The sequence below is a fragment of the Danio rerio genome, chromosome 25 (genome assembly GCF_049306965.1).
Source record: "Danio rerio strain Tuebingen ecotype United States chromosome 25, GRCz12tu, whole genome shotgun sequence".
Taxonomy (NCBI): Eukaryota; Metazoa; Chordata; class Actinopteri; order Cypriniformes; family Danionidae; genus Danio; species Danio rerio.
Window position 1 is genome coordinate 18255534 of NC_133200.1, and position 18635 is coordinate 18274168.

Sequence of the window (18635 nt, forward strand, 5' to 3'; positions counted from 1 at the left end):
ATACACTCGATGTATTACATCAATAAACTGTGTTTTTTAGAGATATGTTCTTGTTTAGAAAAAAAAAGAAGCATCTTCTTACAAATCTCCGTTGTTGTTGTAAATCCGTTCACACAGCAACAGGTGTGTGTTCGCATCTGCGCAGATCTCCGTCTTTTTATAGTGTTTGTGCGCACAGGGAGAGGCGGGGCGCGGTGGCAGCGCGCATCACTTCATATGTTGCGTAGTCGCGAGCTCGTGCGCGAGCTCAATAAGCACCGCACTGGGTGCGCGCGCGTGCCGTGACAGTCGCCATTTTATTTTGAAAAATCCAAACCGAACCGAGGGAGAAAGCGACCTTTTATCCGTCAAGATCAGAACGAAGAAACACGACGAAAATGATCATCCGCACGTAATTTTTCCAGGATCGAGGTAACGCGTCCACTCTCTGCGCTCGGCGCTGCGCTATAATCCCCCAAAGCGCTGGGGATATAAATTGGTTATCATATGTTGTCTGCTCGGCTAATTTAACGTTAGCTTGTTAGCGTGTAGCTTACCTTGCTTGTTTAACGGCCAAAAACTCCTAAGAAGCAAATTTGCCCTACGCGCGGGATGGTGGAAATATCTGTAACGGCCTGTAGGAGTTCGGTTGGTGATATGAATCACATTAATTGTGGAGAGCCTTCTAGTCATGACCAGGGCTCGTGTTGGTGCTACATGATCACTGGTGTGATTTAGACTCCGAGTTTGGTTTCTCCAACCACATAAATGTGTTGAGTGAGGCCCAGTAAACAGCAGTATGGCTATATGCTAAACTGCATGGCTGCTAATGTTCACTAACACTGCTTTACACAAACTTCCATGTTTACTATCATGTAGTACACCACTAACGTTACCAGTGCATTTATTACGCCTTTACATGAGTCAGGCTGCCAGATATTCTTACTAGAAGTGGAAGTGTGTGCCAGTGTTTTACTAACACTTGACTTGCATGAGATCATCATGGGTTGAAGATGCATAAGAACCATTTTTGTGTATTTCTAACGTTAATGTCCTAAACAAACCAGACGCCAGGTTCCTGTCAGTTAGGTGAGCATGTCGGGAACAGGCTAAGTGCTCGTCACCGTTTGAAACAATGAGGTTTACGCTGTTAGCTTAGCCTAGCTGTTAGCATGCTCTGGATTAGCACGACTGTTACTGAATCTGACAGAAATTGTGGTTTAAAATGCCGAGAGAGTTTGTTTTGAGATGATTAGAGCCATTGGCTGATAAACGCATTTAGATTGTGTGTTTTAGGGCACAACTGTGTACATTTTAAATGTGTAAACAAAAAGTTTGGTTTAAGATGAGTTAGCACTAGGATTGCTAACGGTGTTTTCCACAGTCGAGCTGGGAGTGTTTGAGTTGAACTGAAATGTTAGTTACGAGCTTGTGAATATAACCTGATAATTTGTTATGCAGATTGATTTGTGTTTATATTATCTATTAAATGCATTAGTTAGTTTGGTTTTGTGTTTAGCTTTTGCAAACAAAACTATAACGCTAGTTTCTGCTGTTCTTAGCATTTATTTGAGTTTATTTGATTTTATTGCTTTTATTTAATGTTTCAAGGAAGTACTTTTTGTAAAAAACTCATTTGAGTTGTACAATTCACACCTGCTTATATTACTTTACTAAACGCCACACTTCAGTTATTAAACTCATTATTATACAGCTGTGTCAGTTAGTGTTGCATGAACCACAAACACTTAAAGTTTATTTACTCGGTTTGTTCTACTTGAGGCCTGTGAGCGACTGAGGGGGTATGACTTCCGGTTTTGCAGCTGTATCGTTCTGTTCCTCCTAGCACGAGATAAATAAAACAGAAAGTGACTTAAAAGTGAAAGGATGACATTTTTTGCAGTTGACTGTTTCTCTGAGATTTTAATAAATAATGTAGTGTGTTGAGGAAAATAAATATCGACAGTGTTTACTAACTCGCATGTCATTACATTTATGCTTTATTCTGTGCTATTTTTCATGTCAATAATGTTCACACTGGAAAAGTGTTATTTAAATGCTCTGAAGATGCACTTAATTAACTGAAAGAAGCGTGAGGTGTACTTTCTGAGTGTAGTGAAGATAGACATGTAAAATAATCATGTAAAATTTAACATGTATTAGACAGGGAATTACATGGTGCTATACTAAGAACAAATCCCAATTCTACCCCTTAAGCCTGATTTATACTTCTGCGTCAAACACCGGCGTATGCTACGGCGCTGACGCATAGCCCTTCGCCGTGGCCATCGCCGTCACTGACGTGCACCTCTCAAAAAATGTAACTACACGTCGCAACGACGCGTAGCATAAGCTCTGTGATTGGTCGGCTTGGTAGCGCTGACGAGTCTGGGTGGGACCGAGAGGCGCGCGAATGGCGCGACGCCGCGCGAGCGATTGTTTACAAGTGTGGAGTCCCGTGAAGGAGCTCCGGATTTGTGTTTACCTCATAGTTAAAGTTGTTGCACATCCGCCGGTTCCTGCCTCAAAATGAGCGAGTTTGAGCCACTTGTACATCCCGGAAGTGTTCAGGAAATGCAAAAAAGTAGCAAAGAAACTTGACACAGAGGAACATTTACACCTCACTGCCAACTAACGTTTCGGAAGTGTTAATGCAGACCGGCAGAGACAGCGCGCAGAAGTATAAATGCACAGCCACGCGCGTTGCCTGCGCCGTGGGTTACGCCGGTCACTTGACGCAGAAGTATAAATCAGGCTTTAGCCCTTCCCTTTACCCCTCGTTTTGTACGTTCCCGTGAAGGGGTAGTGGTGTCCCAATTCTCTTTAGGTTGAAGGCGAAAGGCTAAGGGGAAGGGGTAGATAGCCCTTCGAACGTAGATTTTTCAGAACCACCCTCGAAACCAAGGGGTAGGAAAATTTTCCAGAATACAAAGGATAACTGCACCCGTAAATAATGAGATATAAAAATTTCGCTATCTATAATCCAAAATAATAACTCTTGTACAGCAGTCCCGCAACATTCTGTCACTCGATGACATGGATAGCCTCTCAGAAAAGTCTAGTGGCTTGGAATGGGCTTGGAACAGTGTCTGCTATAATGTTGTTTTTGTGTGTTTACATAGATGAATATGGCCACTTTGTAAATGCGCAGTATAGTTACGATCTTATTGCCACATTAGATCGTTATGATAGCATAGTATATGCCTTCAGTGATTTCCTGAAGATAATTACCAAAAAATAACGCAACTAGAATAACTACAGCAGTCGCCATCGTCGATCTCATGAAGCAAAAGATCGCAATGATATATGATGATGTGTGCAGGTGCTGTAGTGGTGTCCTATTTCATGCTAGTAATTGCGTAATTAAATGTCAAATAATACTGCATGGTCTTTGTAACATAAATAATTCAATAAAAATAATTGTTATTAAGGTTACAAATGGTACTGTTTCTTATGCCTAGATGCTTTTAAACTCCTCATGGGCTCACAGGCATCCAAAACACATGCAAATGATGAATTATAATCCAGATTTTACATATCCTACGATGTGATTTGCGAATGATCAAATTGCGATATTGATGCTGAAGCGATATAATATGCAGCCCTATCACTGGAACATTATTTTTGTTATAGGACAATAACAGACTGTGTCGTCTTGGTGCATTCTGTCCATTTCTCAGCTGCCTTTGTCATGGGTGATTTAGCCCTCGTTTTTCTTCATCCAGTTGCAAAATTTATACATCTACATAGCATGTTTTTTTTTCATGACATACAATGAAAAACCCAACTCTTATTCTTCAGTTGTTGATTTTGTTGACTATCATACTTAGAAACATAATTTTACCTTTCATATTGCTAGTGGCAATGGAACCAGTAAAATGGGAAAATTTAGATTTTGGTAGACCAGTCTGCTGGCTAATTTCTATAACTACCTGGTGCAATTGCTTATTATGTTGATGACCAAATGAATTTTAAGTGTATTTTATTTTAATTTTTTTAAGTGGAAAGATTAAGGGCTGTTTTATGGCACGTTTCCACTGAGTGGTATGGTTTGGTACACATGTCCGTTTCCACTGTCATAAGGTACCAAAAAGTGAACCATATCATACCACCTTTTAGGTACCCTTTGCAAAAAGGTACTTAGCTTAACAAAAGGGTACCAAAAGGCAGAGCTAGACGCGCAGCTGAATTCTATTGGTTTACAGAGAAATGTCACTAGCACATACACAAGCAGGAGAATGAAAACAAAGAAACTGCCATCTTTAAATACACAGTCGAGACATTACACCATAATATATACATATAATGACGAGCCATGGTCGATCAAGCTCAAACAAACCTTGCCTTTGTTTTGATAAACAGCCACAAAGCTAGGAAGAACAAAATCTACTTTGTGTAGTTTTTGTGTAATTGGAGACATATTGGAGACTATAAGGGCCTGTATATGTTCATATATTTTGCATTTATTTTATTTATATTGCAGACATTACAGTAGGCTATTTTGCACTGTCATTGATCTGCAGTTATAATCAAATTGTTCATAGAAAAGCAGTAATGAACATTTACACAAGTATTCATGTCACAAAACAGATGCTTTTTTACACAAGTGCTTCTCACGATATGTGAACGACTCATGCAGCTTTACTTTGAGCGAGATTTCCTCAAGCGAGAATGACTTTAACTGAAACTTTGTCATTCACCACACCATTGGTACCCTTTTGGCAGTGGAAACGCAAGCCTGATAACGGTGAACCGTACTGTACCAGTCAGTGGCAACCGGCCATTATACTTCTGCACTTCGTGCAGTCGCATAGCCCTCTCTTTGGCTTATGCTGACAGGAAAATTTAACTACACGTCGCAAAGACACGTATCGCAAGCTCTGTGATTGGTCGGCTTGGTGGCTTTAACGAGTGTGGGTGGTGCTGAGAGCCGCAAGACCGATGGAGTGACAGTTCATTCTTTCGTGGTGGGATTATTTAATCCCGCCCACGGCTACATTACAGCTTCTTATTCAAAATATTCTGTAGTTTTTTTAAATAGCGGGTTAAGATTGCACCGAAAAGGTAAGTGAATAATAACAGCGCAAAATTTTCTGTGACCGTAGTAGTGCTGTGTGTTCTGTTTAGCCCTTCAAGGTAGGTGACGTACTGACTGGCAGACTGACAGGTGCGTGAGGCCAGCAAACATGCCGTAGCTTTCAGTTATAATGAACACAGTTTCCATAATTATACTTTATTTATAGGTTAAGGTCTGTGGCTCTGCATATAATGACTTTATCTTGCTGGAGTTTATAGCCGTTTCACTTTACTTCAGGACGCATTAATGCCCCGGTCCGCTCCGCAAGTCTATCAGAGACATTCTTAAATAGTTCTAGCAAATCTAATAAATGATGGAGACATACTCTGTACATAAACACACTAACACTTCAGCCGCGTTTATTTGAGAGCGCACAAGAAGTTTTGTGCATGAACATCGGAAATCGGCGCTCAAGCAGAGATTGACATGCTCGTAGGCTATTACATGAATGCGATCTCAACTTAATACTGCGCCCATCACTTTTGTCAATAAAATAATGACATGACATATAGGGCTAAATCTGTGTAAAATGGCCAACAGTCTGCCACCACAGCTGGAAAAAATCCTAGAGAAAACACTGGTTTACAAATGTCGAGTCCCATGAAGGAGCTCCAGATGGCAACTTTTGTGTTGTGTTTAGCCTATTGATTAAAGTTGTTGCATGTCCGCCTGGTTCCCACCTCTGAATAAGCGAGTTTTAGCAACTTGTACATTAAGGTAGCATTAGAAAAAATACACCACAAAGAAAACTCAACACAGAGGAATATAAAAACTTACTGCCAGCTAGCTTTTCGGAAGTGTTATTGCAGAGCAACACAAACAGCATGCAGCTGTATAAATGCATGACTAGGCGCAAGGCAGGTGCTGTGGGTCACGCAGATCACTCAAAGCAGAAGTATAAATCAGCCTTTATTCAGCAAGGGGTGTAGTGCTATGCATGTGACTGTTTAACTTACTGTGGGATATTGTACACTGACTTATTCTGTACTGTCTCTCACAGTTTCAAGTTTGTACTGCTAGAGTAACAATTTTTCCTTGGTTATTGTAAGCAAAGCAGCTGGTACAGGGCTTGATGTTTGCTTTTTTCAGAAGGAGCACATGCGCCAAGTTGAAAAATTTAGGAGGACAATAAAAAATTTTTAGGAGCACAGTGAAAACTAGACAGTAAAGTTCGTCGAGACAAACTTTGAGGCTGGCTTGACAAAGCCTGTTGGTAATAGTTTATTTAGTTTAAAAACAGTTTGAAAAAGTATAAGTAGCATGTTATTAGCATGATTCTAGCATGTATTAGCATAATTCTAGCATGGATTAGCATGTTATTAGCATGAGTGTAGTACAAATTAGCATTTTATTTGCATGATTCTAGTATAAATTAGCATGTTATTAGCATGTTTCTAGCATGAATTAGCATGTTTCTAGCATGATTCTAGAATAAATTAGCATGTCACTAGCATGATTCCAGTATGAATTAGCATGCTACTAGCATGATTCTAGTATGAATTAGCATGTTACTAGCATGATTCTAGCATGAATTAGCATGTTACTAGTATGATTCTAGCATGAATTAGCATGATTCTAGTATGAATTAGCATGTTACTAGAATGATTCTAGCATGAATTAGCATGTTACTCGCATGATTCTAGCATGAATTAGCATGTTATTAGCATGATTATAGTATGAATTAGCATGTTACTAGCATGATTCTAGCATGAATTAGCATGTTACTAGTATGATTCTAGCATGAATTAGCATGTTACTAGCATGATTCTAGCATGCATTAGCATGTTACTAGCATGATTCTAGTATGAATTAGCCTGTTACTATCATGAATCTAGTATGAATTAGCAGGTTATTAGCATGATTCTAGCATGAATTAGCATGATTCTAATATGAATTAGCATGTTACTAGAATGATTCTAGCATGAATTAGCATGTTACTCGCATGATTCTAGCATGAATTAGCATGTTATTAGCATGATTATAGTATGAATTAGCATGTTACTAGCATGATTCTAGCATGAATTAGCATGTTATTAGCATGATTCTAGCATGCATTAGCATGTTACTAGCATGATTCTAGTATGAATTAGCATGTTATTAGCATGATTGTAGTATGAATTAGCATGTTACTAGCATGATTCTAGTATGAATTAGCATGTCACATAGCATGCTTAGGTGGTTGCTAGGGTATTCTGAGTGGTTGCTAAGTCGTTGCTAGGCAGTTGCTAGGGTGTCCTGAGTGGTTGCTAGGTGGTTGCTAAGATGTTGCTAGGCGGTTGCTAGGGTGTTGCTAGGTGGTTGCTATGGTGTTCTGAGTGGTTGCTAGGTGGTTGCTAAGGCATTGCTAGGCGGTTGCTAGGGTGTTCTGAGTGGTTGATAGGTTGTTGCTAGGCAGTTGCTAGGGTGCTCTGATTGGTTGCTAGGTGGTTGCTAAGGTCTTGCTAGGCGGTTGCTAGGGTGTTCTGTGTGGTTGCTAAGATGTTGCTAGGTGGTTGCTAGGGTGTTCTGAGTGGTTGCTAAGGTGTTGCTAGGCGGTTGCTAGGGTGTTCTAAGTGGTTGCTAGGTTGTTGCTAAGGTGTTGCTAGGGTGTTCTGAGTGGTTGCTAGGTGGTTGCTAAGGTGTTGCTAGGTGGTTGCTAAGGAGTCCTAAGTGGTTGCTAGGCGGTTGCTAAGGTGTTGCTAGGTGGTTGCTAGGGTATTCTGAGTGGTTGCTAAGGCGTTGCTAGGCGGTTGCTAGGGTGTCCTGAGTGGTTGCTAAGGTGTTGCTAGGTGGTTGCTAGGGTGTCCTGAGTGGTTGCTTGGTGGTTGCTAAGGCGTTGCTAGGCGGTTGCTAGGGTGTTCTGACTGGTTGCTAGGTGGTTGCTAAGGTGTTGCTAGGCGGTTGCTAAGGTGTCCCAAGTGGTTGCTAGGTGGTTGCTAAGGTGTTGCTATGTGGTTGCTAGGGTATTCTGAGTGGTTGCTAAGGCGTTGCTAGGCGGTTGCTAGGGTGTCCCGAGTGGTTGCTAGGCCCTTACTAAGGCATTACTAGGCCGTTGCTAGGTGGTTGCTAGGCGGTTGCTAGGGTAATTTGGGTGGTTGCTAGGCAGTTGCTAGGGTACCCTGGGTGGTTACTAGGCAAGCCTCACATACATGCTTGATAAAACATTTATACTTAGTAAGCATGTCTAGCAAGTTACAGTACTTGGCTAGTCAATATTAGCATGTAGCTAATCACTGCTAGCATGTGTAGCATATAGGAAGTTCCGTTTGCTAGCATGAGTCGAACGAGCCAATTTCCAAGTCTCTACAATGTTCTGATGCTGAGATATAGCTGTTGATGAATGGTTGCTAGGGTACTCTGTTTTGTTGCTATGGGCGAGGTTACAGAGTGCACTTGAATGTGGTTGGCTGTCTAAGTCAAATGAACCAACCCCCATGTCTCTATGACACTGCTATGCAAAGATATGCATCTTGGCCTATTTTAATGGAAGTCTATGGAATCAATTTGGGGGCGTGGCTTGTGAGCTTCATTATCATATTGAGATGCTCATTGGTTGTCTGAGTCAGATGAGCCATCCCCCAAGTCAATAGGACACTGCTAAGCAAAGATATGCATGTAGGCCAGTTATTAACATGAGTCTAGTATGAATTAGCATGTTACTAGCATGATTTTTGTACAAATTAGCATGTCATTAGCATGTTTCCAGTATGAGTTAGCATGTCATTAGCATGATTAGCATATGAGTAGCATGTTGCTAGCATGATTGGCATGACATTAGTATGTTAGAATTATAAGCATTTGAAAGCACAGCTAATTACAGTCTATAGAACAGTTGCTAGGGTGCAGTATGTGGTAGTTAGGGGTGTGGCTAGAAAGTTAAAAGGCCATCAGTGATTGGCTGCTGGCTAGACTGAGTTAAATGAGCTTAGCCATTAGTCTCTATGACAGTCTGATGCAGAGTTATGAACTCACAAAGTTTGATCCCATGTTAAGTCAATGAGAGTCTTTTGTAATGGAAGTCTACGGGACAGTTGCTAGGGTGCAGTATGTGGTAGTTAGGGGTGTGGCTAGAAAGTTAAAAGCTCATCAGTTATTGGCAGTTTGGTAGTCTGAGTTAAATGAGCTCAGCCATTAGTCTGTATGACAGTCTGATGCAGAGTTATGAGCTCACAAAGTTTGAGCCCATGTTAAGTCAATGAGAGTCTTTTGTAATGGAAGTCTACGGGACAGTTGCTAGGGTGCAGTATGTGGTAGTTAGGGGTGTGGCTAGAAAGTTAAAAGCTCATCAGTTATTGGCAGTTTGGTAGTCGTAGTTAAATGAGCTCAGCCATTAGTCTGTGGGACAGTCTGATCCAGAGTTATGAGCTCACAAAGTTTGATCCCATGTTAAGTCAATGAGAGTCTTTTGAATGGAAGTCTATGGGACAGTTTCTAGGGTCCAAAAGTGGTTGCTAGGGCGTGGCTAGAAAGTTTAAAGGTGATCAGTCATTGGCAGTTTGATAGTCTGAGTTAAATGAGCCCAGTTAGAGTTCTGTGCGACAGTCTGACGCAGAGTTACGAGGTCACAAAGTTTGGTCCAATGTTAAGTCTATGGGATTTTTCCGACAGTCCCGGGACGTTTTTCGGAAAACCGAAAGTCCAATCAGTCTGAGGAGATATAGCATACCGAGTCAGAATAGTTTGGAGGTCTGGTGTGAGTTTGGTGGTAATAGTTTGAAAGTTCAAGGAGGAGATAGATTTTGATTTTTAGAGTCAGAAGAAGAATAATAATAACTAGACAGTAAAGTTCGTCGAGACAAACTTTGAGGCTGGCTTGACAAAGCCTGTTGGTAATAGTTTGTTTAGTTTAAAAACAGTTTGAAAAAGTATAAGTAGCATGTTATTAGCATGATTCTAGCATAGATTAGCATGTTATTAGCATGAATTAGTATCTTATTAGTACGATTCTAGCATGGATTAGCATGTTATTAGCATGAATTAGCATGATTCTAGCACGATTTAGCATGTTACTAGCATAATTCTAGCATGAATTAGTGTGTTATTAGCATGATTCTAGTAAAATTAGCATGTTACTACCATGATTCTAGCATGAATTAGCATGTTATTAGCATGATTCTAGCATGAATTAGCATGTTATTAGCAAGATTCTAGTATGAACTAGCATGTCACTAGCATGATTCTAGTATGAATTAGCATGTCACTAGCATGAGTCTAGTATGAATTAGCATGTTACTAGCATGATTCTAGTATAAATTAGCATGTTATTAGCATGATTCTAGCATGAATTAGCATGTTATTAGCATGATTCTAGTATGAATTAGCATGTCACTAGCATGAGTCTAGTATGAATTAGCATGTTACTAGCATGATTCTAGTCTAAATTAGCATGTTATTAGCATGATTCTAGCATGAATAAGCATGTTACTAGCATGATTCTAGCATGAATTAGCATGTTATTAGCATGATTCTAGTATGAATTAGCATGATTCTAGTGTGAATTAGCATGTTATTAGCATGATTCTAGTATGAGTTAGCATGTTATTAGCATGATTCTAGCATGAGTTAGCATGTTACTAGCATGATTCTAGCATAAATTAGCATGTTACTAGCATGATTCTAGGATGAACTAGCATGTTACTAGCATGATTCCAGTATGAATTAGCATGTTACTAGCATGAGTCTAGTATGAATTAGCATGTCATTAGGTTGATTCTAGTATGAATTAGCATGTTATTAGCATGATTCTAGCATGAATTAGCATGTTACTAGCATGATTCCAGTATTAATTAGCATGTTATTAGCATGATTCTAGCATGAATTAGCATGTTACTAGCATGATTCCAGTATGAATTAGCATGTTACTAGCACGATTTTAGCATGAATTAGCATGATTCTAGCATGAAGTTAGCATGTTGTTAGCATGATTCTAGCATGAATTAGCATGTTGTTAGCATGATTCTAGCACGAATTAGCATGTGCTAAGGTGTTGCTAGGTGGTTGCTAAGGTGTTGATAGATTGTTGCTAGGGTGTCCTACGTGGTTGCTAGGTGGTTGCTAAGGTGTTGCTAGGCGGTTGCTAGGGTGTTTTGAGTGGTTGCTAGGTGGTTGCTAAGGTGTTGCTAGGTGGTTGCTAAGGTGTCCTAAGTGGTTGCTAGATGGTTGCTAGGGTATTCTGAGTGGTTGCTAAGTCGTTGCTAGGTGGTTGCTAGGGTGTTCTGAGTGGTTGCTAGGTGGTTGCTAAGGTATTGCTAGGTGGTTGCTAGGGTGTCCTGAGTGGTTGCTAGGTGGTTGCTAAGGCGTTGCTAGGCAGTTGCTAGGGTGTTCTGAGTGGTTGCTAGGTGGTTGCTAAGGTGTTGCTAGGCGGTTGCTAAGGTGTCCCAAGTGGTTGCTAGGTGGTTGCTAGGTGGTTGCTAAGGTATTCTGAGTGGTTGCTAAGGCGTTGCTAGGCGGTTGCTAGGGTGTCCTGAGTGGTCGCTAGGCCCTTACTAAGGCATTACTAGGCCGTTGCTAGGTGGTTGCTAGGCGGTTGCTAGGGTAATTTGGGTGGTTGCTAGGCAGTTGCTAGGGTACCCTGGTTGGTTACTAGGCAAGCCTCACATACATGCTTGATAAAACATTTATACTTAGTAAGCATTTCTAGCAAGTTACAGTACTTGGCTAGTCAATATTAGCATGTAGCTAATCACTGCTAGCATGTGTAGCATTTAGGAAGTTCTGTTTGCTAGCATGAGTCAAACGAGCCAATCTCCAAGTCTCTACGATGTTCTGATGCTGAGATATAGCTGTTGATGAATGGTTGCTAGGGTACTCTGTTTTGTTGCTATGGGCGAAATTACAGAGTGCACTTGAATGTGGTTGGCTGTCTAAGTCAAATGAACCAACCCCCATGTCTCTATGACACTGCTATGCAAAGATATGCATCTTGGCCTATTTTAATGGAAGTCTATGGAATCAATTTGGGGGCGTGGCTTGTGAGCTTCATTATCATATTGAGATGCTCATTGGTTGTCTGAGTCAGATGAGCCATCCCCCAAGTCAATAGGACACTGCTAAGCAAAGATATGCATGTAGGCCAGTTATTACCATGAGTCTAGTATGAATTAGCATGTTACTAGCATGATTCTTGTACAAATTAGCATGTCATTAGCATGTTTCCAGTATGAGTTAGCATGTCATTAGCATGATTAGCATATAAGTAGCATGTTGCTAGCATGATTGGCATGTCATTAGTATGTTAGAATTATAAGCATTTGAAAGCACAGCTAATTACAGTCTATAGGACAGTTGCTAGGGTGCAGTATGTGGTAGTTAGGGGTGTGGCTAGAAAGTTAAAAGGCCATCAGTGATTGGCTGCTGGCTAGACTGAGTTAAATGAGCCCAGCCATTAGTCTCTATGACAGTCTGATGCAGAGTTATGAGCTCACAAAGTTTGATCCCATGTTAAGTCAATGAGAGTCTTTTGTAATGGAAGTCTACGGGACAGTTGCTAGGGTGCAGTATGTGGTAGTTAGGGGTGTGGCTAGAAAGTTAAAAGCTCATCAGTTATTGGCAGTTTGGTAGTCTGAGTTAAATGAGCTCAGCCATTAGTCTCTATGACAGTCTGATGCAGAGTTATGAGCTCACAAAGTTTGATCCCATGTAAAGTCAATGAGAGTCTTTTGTAATGGAAGTCTACGGGACAGTTGCTAGGGTGCAGTATGTGGTAGTTAGGGGTGTGGCTAGAAAGTTAAAAGCTCATCAGTTATTGGCAGTTTGGTATTCGGAGTTAAATGAGCTCAGCCATTAGTCTGTGGGACAGTCTGATGCAGAGTTATGAGCTCACAAAGTTTGATCCCATGTTAAGTCAATGAGAGTCTTTTGAATGGAAGTCTATGGGACAGTTTCTAGGGTCCAAAAGTGGTTGCTAGGGCGTGGCTAGAAAGTTTAAAGGTGATCAGTCATTGACAGTTTGATAGTCTGAGTTAAATGAGCCCAGTTAGAGTTCTGTGCGACAGTCTGACGCAGAGTTACGAGGTCACAAAGTTTGGTCCAATGTTAAGTCTATGGGATTTTTCCGACAGTCCCGGGACGTTTTTCGGAAAACCGAAAGTCCAATCAGTCTGAGGAGATATAGCATACCGAGTCAGAATAGTTTGGAGGTCTGGTGTGAGTTTGGTGGTAATAGTTAGAAAGTTCAAGGAGTAGATAGAGTTTGAATTTTAGTCTCAGAAGAAGAATAATAATAAAACTAGATTCTTAAAGTTTGAGAACAAACTTTGAGGCTGGCTTGTGAAAGCCTGACGGTAATAGTTTATTTAGTTTAAACAGTTTTAAAAAGTATGAAAAGATAGATAGATAGATAGATAGATAGATAGATAGATAGATAGATAGATAGATAGATAGATAGATAGATAGATAGATAGATAGATAGATAGATAGATAGATTAGCATGTTATTACCATGATTTTAACGTGAAATAGCATGTTGTTAGCATGATTTTAGCATGAATTAGCATGTTACTAGCATGATTTTAGCATGAATTAGCATGTTGTTAGCATGATTTTAACATGAATTAGCATGTTGTTAGCACGATTCTAGCATGAATTAGCATGTTACTAGCATGATTCTAGCATGAATTAGCATGTTACTAGCATGATTTTAGCATGAATTAGCACAATTCTAGCATGAATTAGCATGTTGTTAGCATGATTCTAGCATGAATTAGCATGTTGTTAGCATGATTCTAACATGAATTAGCATGTTACTAGCATGATTCTAGCATGAATTAGCATGTTGTTAACATGATTCTAGCATGAATTAGCATTTCACTAGCATGATTCTAGCATAAATTAGCATGTTGTTAGCATGATTCTAGCATGAATTAGCATGTTGTTAGCATGATTCTAGCACGAATTAGCATGTTGTTAGCATGATTCTAGCATGAATTAGCATTTCACTTGCATGATTCTAGCATGAATTAGCATGTTGTTAGCATGATTATAGCATGAATTAGCATGTTACTAGCATGATTCTAGCACGAATTAGCATGTTGTTAGCATGATTCTAGCACGAATTAGCATGTTGTTAGCATGATTCTAGCATGAATTAGCATTTCACTTGCATGATTCTAGCATGAATTAGCATGTTGTTAGCATGATTCTAGCATGAATTGGCATGTTGTTAGCATGATTCTAGCATGAATTAGCATGTTGTTAGCATGATCCTAGCATGAATTAGCATGTTACTAGCAAGAATTAGCATGTTGTTAGCATGATTATAGCATGAATTAGCATGTTACTAGCATGATTCTAGCATGAATTAGCATGTTATTAGCATGATTCTAGCATGAATCAGCATGTTACTAGCATGATTCTAGCATGAAATAGCATGTTGTTAGCACGATGCTAGCATGAATTAGCATGATACTAGCATGATTCTAGCTTGAAATAGCATGTTACTAGCATGATTCTAGCATGAATTAGCATGTTGTTAGCATGATTCTAGCATGGATTAGCATGTTACTAGCATGATTTTAGCATAAGTTAGCATGATTCTAGCATGAATTAGCATGTTGTTAGGATGATTCTAGCATGAATTAGCATGTGACTAGCATGATTCTAGCATGAATTAGCATGTGACTAGCATGATTCTAGCATGAATTAGCATGTAACTAGCACGATTCTAGCATGAATTAGCATGTTGTTAGCATGATGGATAGATAGATAGATAGATAGATAGATAGATAGATAGATAGATAGATAGATAGATAGATAGATAGATAGATAGATAGATAGGTAGAGGTAGATAGATAGATAGATAGATAGATAGATAGATAGATAGATAGGTAGAGGTAGATAGATAGATAGATAGATAGATAGATAGATAGATAGATAGATAGATAGATAGATAGATAGATAGATAGATAGATAGATAGATGGAGTGCGAGCATGAGTCAAACAAGCCAACCCCCGCCTCTCTACGATGTTCTGATGCTGAGATATAGCTGGTGCCATATCGTTGCTAGGTTAGTCTGTTTTGTTGCTATGGAGTTGATTGACAGCTTAGACTGATGATGTATCAAAGCTTCTTGCCAGTATGAACAGTTAAACACAACCCCCATGTCTCTATCACACTGCAGCATGACAATATCAGTCTGAACCTCTTTAATTGCAGTCTATGGGACAGTTGCTAGGGTGCAGTATCTGGTTGTTAGGGTGTGGCTAGAAAGTTAAAAGGCCATCGGTGATTGGCTGCTGGCTAGACTGAGTTAAATGAGATCAATCATTAGTCTGTAGGACAGTCTGATGCAGAGTTATGAGCTCACAAAGTTTGATCCCATGTAAAGTCAATGAGAGTCTGTTGCAATGGAAGTCTATGGGACGGTTTCTAGGGTCCAAAAGTGGTTGCTAGGGCGTGGCCAGAAAGTTTAAAGGTGATCAGTCATTGGCAGTTTGATAGTCTGAGTTAAATGAGCCCAGTTAGAAGTCTGTGTGACATTCTGATGCGGAGTTATGAGGTCACAAAGTTTGATCCAATGTTACGTCTATGGGATTTTTCCGACGGTCCCGGGACGTTTTTCGGGAAACCGAAAGTCGGATCAGTCGGAAAGGATATAGCAACTCGAGTCAGAATAGTTCGGAGGTCTGACCCAAGTTTGATGGTCATAGCTTGAATGGCCTAGGAGGAGATAGAGTTTAATTTTTAGTCTCAGAAGAAGAATAATATAGAAAAATAATAATAAGTTTAATAGGATAACAGTAGTCTGGCTTGCTACACAAGCCAGCCTAATTAATTAATAATAATAATAAGTTTAAATAGTAGAACAGTAGTCTGGCTTTGACAAGCCAGCCTAATAAGTTTAGAAAGGATAACAGTAGTCTGGCTTTGACAAGCCAGCCTAATGAATAAAATAGTCTTTTTGCCTAGTAAATGTACACGAGGAGATCTTTATAAGCAAAGCGGTTTCATTCATTTGAATACAGTAAGTGCAATAGGTTTTGTTTTACTGTAACAACAGCTTAAATAGTGTATAAAAATTATTTATAATTTAAGCTGTATGGAGTTTAGCTAGTGGTTCACAGCAGGACTGGGATCAAATTGCTCTAATAAAGGCCTCTCTAAAGTGATCGAAATCAAGTCTTCAGTTGTGGACATGCCCAGTCAGTTTCTTGTTAATTTTTTGATCCAGTTTTGAGCTGGAAAATATCTTTCACACTGGCCAGCAGAAATAAGGATTTATTACTAAGTTAATAAAAATGTGAAGTTTGACCGATTTACGATTTTGATTTTTTTTTTGTGTGTGTGTGTTACTAGTCTTTTCAAAACATTACAACAGCATGACTGAAGTAACATTCTCTTTAAAAGTAACTTAAAAACCCTCTGGTTAAGGAACATTGTATTTTTAATGGCCATGTCATACAGAAATCGGTCAAGGTGTAAATAAATGTAAAACAAATAAGAAAAATTTGTGTAAATATTGCAGTTGCAGGAATACAGAGGTATTTTTGCAAGTTTAGCTGAGCCTAGGAAAGATTGGCTGTCAGCTCGGCTTTGACTTTGTCTTCTGATTTAATGACAGGTTGTAAAGCTGCTGCCTTTTTTCTTAAAAAAATACAGTGGAGGAAAAGGACTGAACATGCAAATTGTAAAGCCTAATTTAACCCAATGTGTGAAGTTGTGGACGTATAGCAGGAGCAAATACGAGCAACAGATATGTGTCTAATATAAAAGAATATATTTAATCTATTTGTCTTTTTTCCCCTTTTAAATACCGATCATTTGACGCGCTTTGCTCCACCCTCTCTGGTTTTCAACTAGGTCCGCTAAATGACGTCACGGGGGCGGGTACTTTCATTTTCACTGCTACTGGCCCTCACCTCTGCTCGTGTTCAAACCAAAAGATCGGCACAGTTTTTCCACATGGCAGGCGTTTACGTCCTTCATACATGTTGAGATCGAGTTTATCGACTTGATGAGGGAATGTCTTGACAATCCACACAGACATGACTCAGTCAAGCAGGTCGTACACCAGAGGCGCCGCGACATGGCGCGCACATGACAGTTTAAACTATCACACACCAAACAAGCACATTCGCATGATATTTAACATGAAACTAATCAGATGGCGCTCTGTGGCGAGGCGGCGCCGGTGTGAGTATAGAATCCTGTTTAGAATTCTAAAATCCATGGCGCTGCCTGGTGCTGCGCAGTGCGTCGCCGAGAGGCGCTTCTGGTGTGCTTCCTGCTTCATAGAGTAAACCAAAGCGCATTGGTGCCATTATATTGTATTAAATGTATATATATATTTTTTTTAAAAACGCGATTTCTCGATTTGATTCAAAATTAAATCGTCTTAATGTAAATTCGAATAAATCGGAAAAATCTGAAAAATCGCCCAGCCCTAGTGCAGTATAGTAAGTGCAAACATTCACATGACCAGAGCAGTTTAGTCTGTTTGTATCATAAGAACATTATGGCCATATCAATGGTCCCAAACAAGCATTTATTTTATAAAAATTAAAATATATATTGCACATATTTTTATATATTTAATATAAATATACTTGTAGGAGCTAGATTGAAACCCATTTTCCCCACAGCACATAAAATAAAGTGACTTTTAAGAATGTTTATTTATCAAAATTTATTTATTTGCGTAATATATTGCACAGATTCCACTCTGCTTCTCACATGGGAAAAGTAAAACAATGTAAAGGAAGACACAACTACAAACTCATGTACAAAGCTGACACTGTTTATTAGAGCCCTTTATCTTTCTGGGCTTTTTGAAGATGAGCGGAATATGGGAGTCCCTCTACAAATTAAATTTTTCTTCTGACACAAAGTTATACCATCCTTTCTATTAAACTAATGGCCCTCAGCAACAGAATGATTTCTTATTCTTATTTAACAGACAATTAAAAACAAAAATGTTTAGCATTTTACACCTTTTACACATAGACTGTAAAAGATGGATGATAATTTGTGACGTCACCCATAGGTTTAAAAAGAACACAAAAGAAACTACCAGTAGGCATGGCCAACTGCGACATTTTGTTCGCGTGTCATCGTACCAACCGGGGGATACTAAATAAGGGCAAAGAGGTGGAGCGTGAGCAGAGCTATAGACGCCTATTGACATTCTGCTTAGACTGGCTTTCCTATGGGAGAAACACTTAATACTTCATTACCTGCGGCTCGTTTGTGTTCTGACCACATGTGATTGGTTGTACACTATATCAAAGTGTTTAGACTTTTAAAAACACTGTTGTAATACATTGAGCCGCTAAGCATTGGTCAAAACGTACAAATATTTCAGATGTAGTCTGTGTTAGTAAATGCAAGACTATCGATGAAATCCAGGCATAACACTGTATGACAACGCTTCAGATGACTGTTCTAGAGCCTACAGCTAATCAATCTGTCGGGTTCTAGAGTGCATTACAGCTCTAAAGAAAAATATAAATGATCTTAAATGAAACAATTACATTTATAGATATGGTATAAAATATATAATTTCCCTCACCTGGGAAATGGAGGCCACGTGAATGGTTTGTGGGCACAGTTAAATGCACACAGCATGCCATATCATCTGCTAATTGTAGGAAATAATTGCAAAGAG

General features: G+C 39.5%; 1 protein-coding gene across 1 annotated transcript in view; it reads left to right on the plus strand.

Annotated features, from left to right (window-relative positions):
• The first annotated feature begins 303 nt into the window (after positions 1-303).
• cnot1 (CCR4-NOT transcription complex, subunit 1) overlaps positions 304-18635 on the plus strand; it is a 44444-nt gene continuing 26112 nt past the window's right edge. Inside the window, 1 exon segment of the mRNA NM_001079951.2 lies at positions 304-411. The gene's annotated coding sequence lies outside the window, so the exon portion shown is untranslated.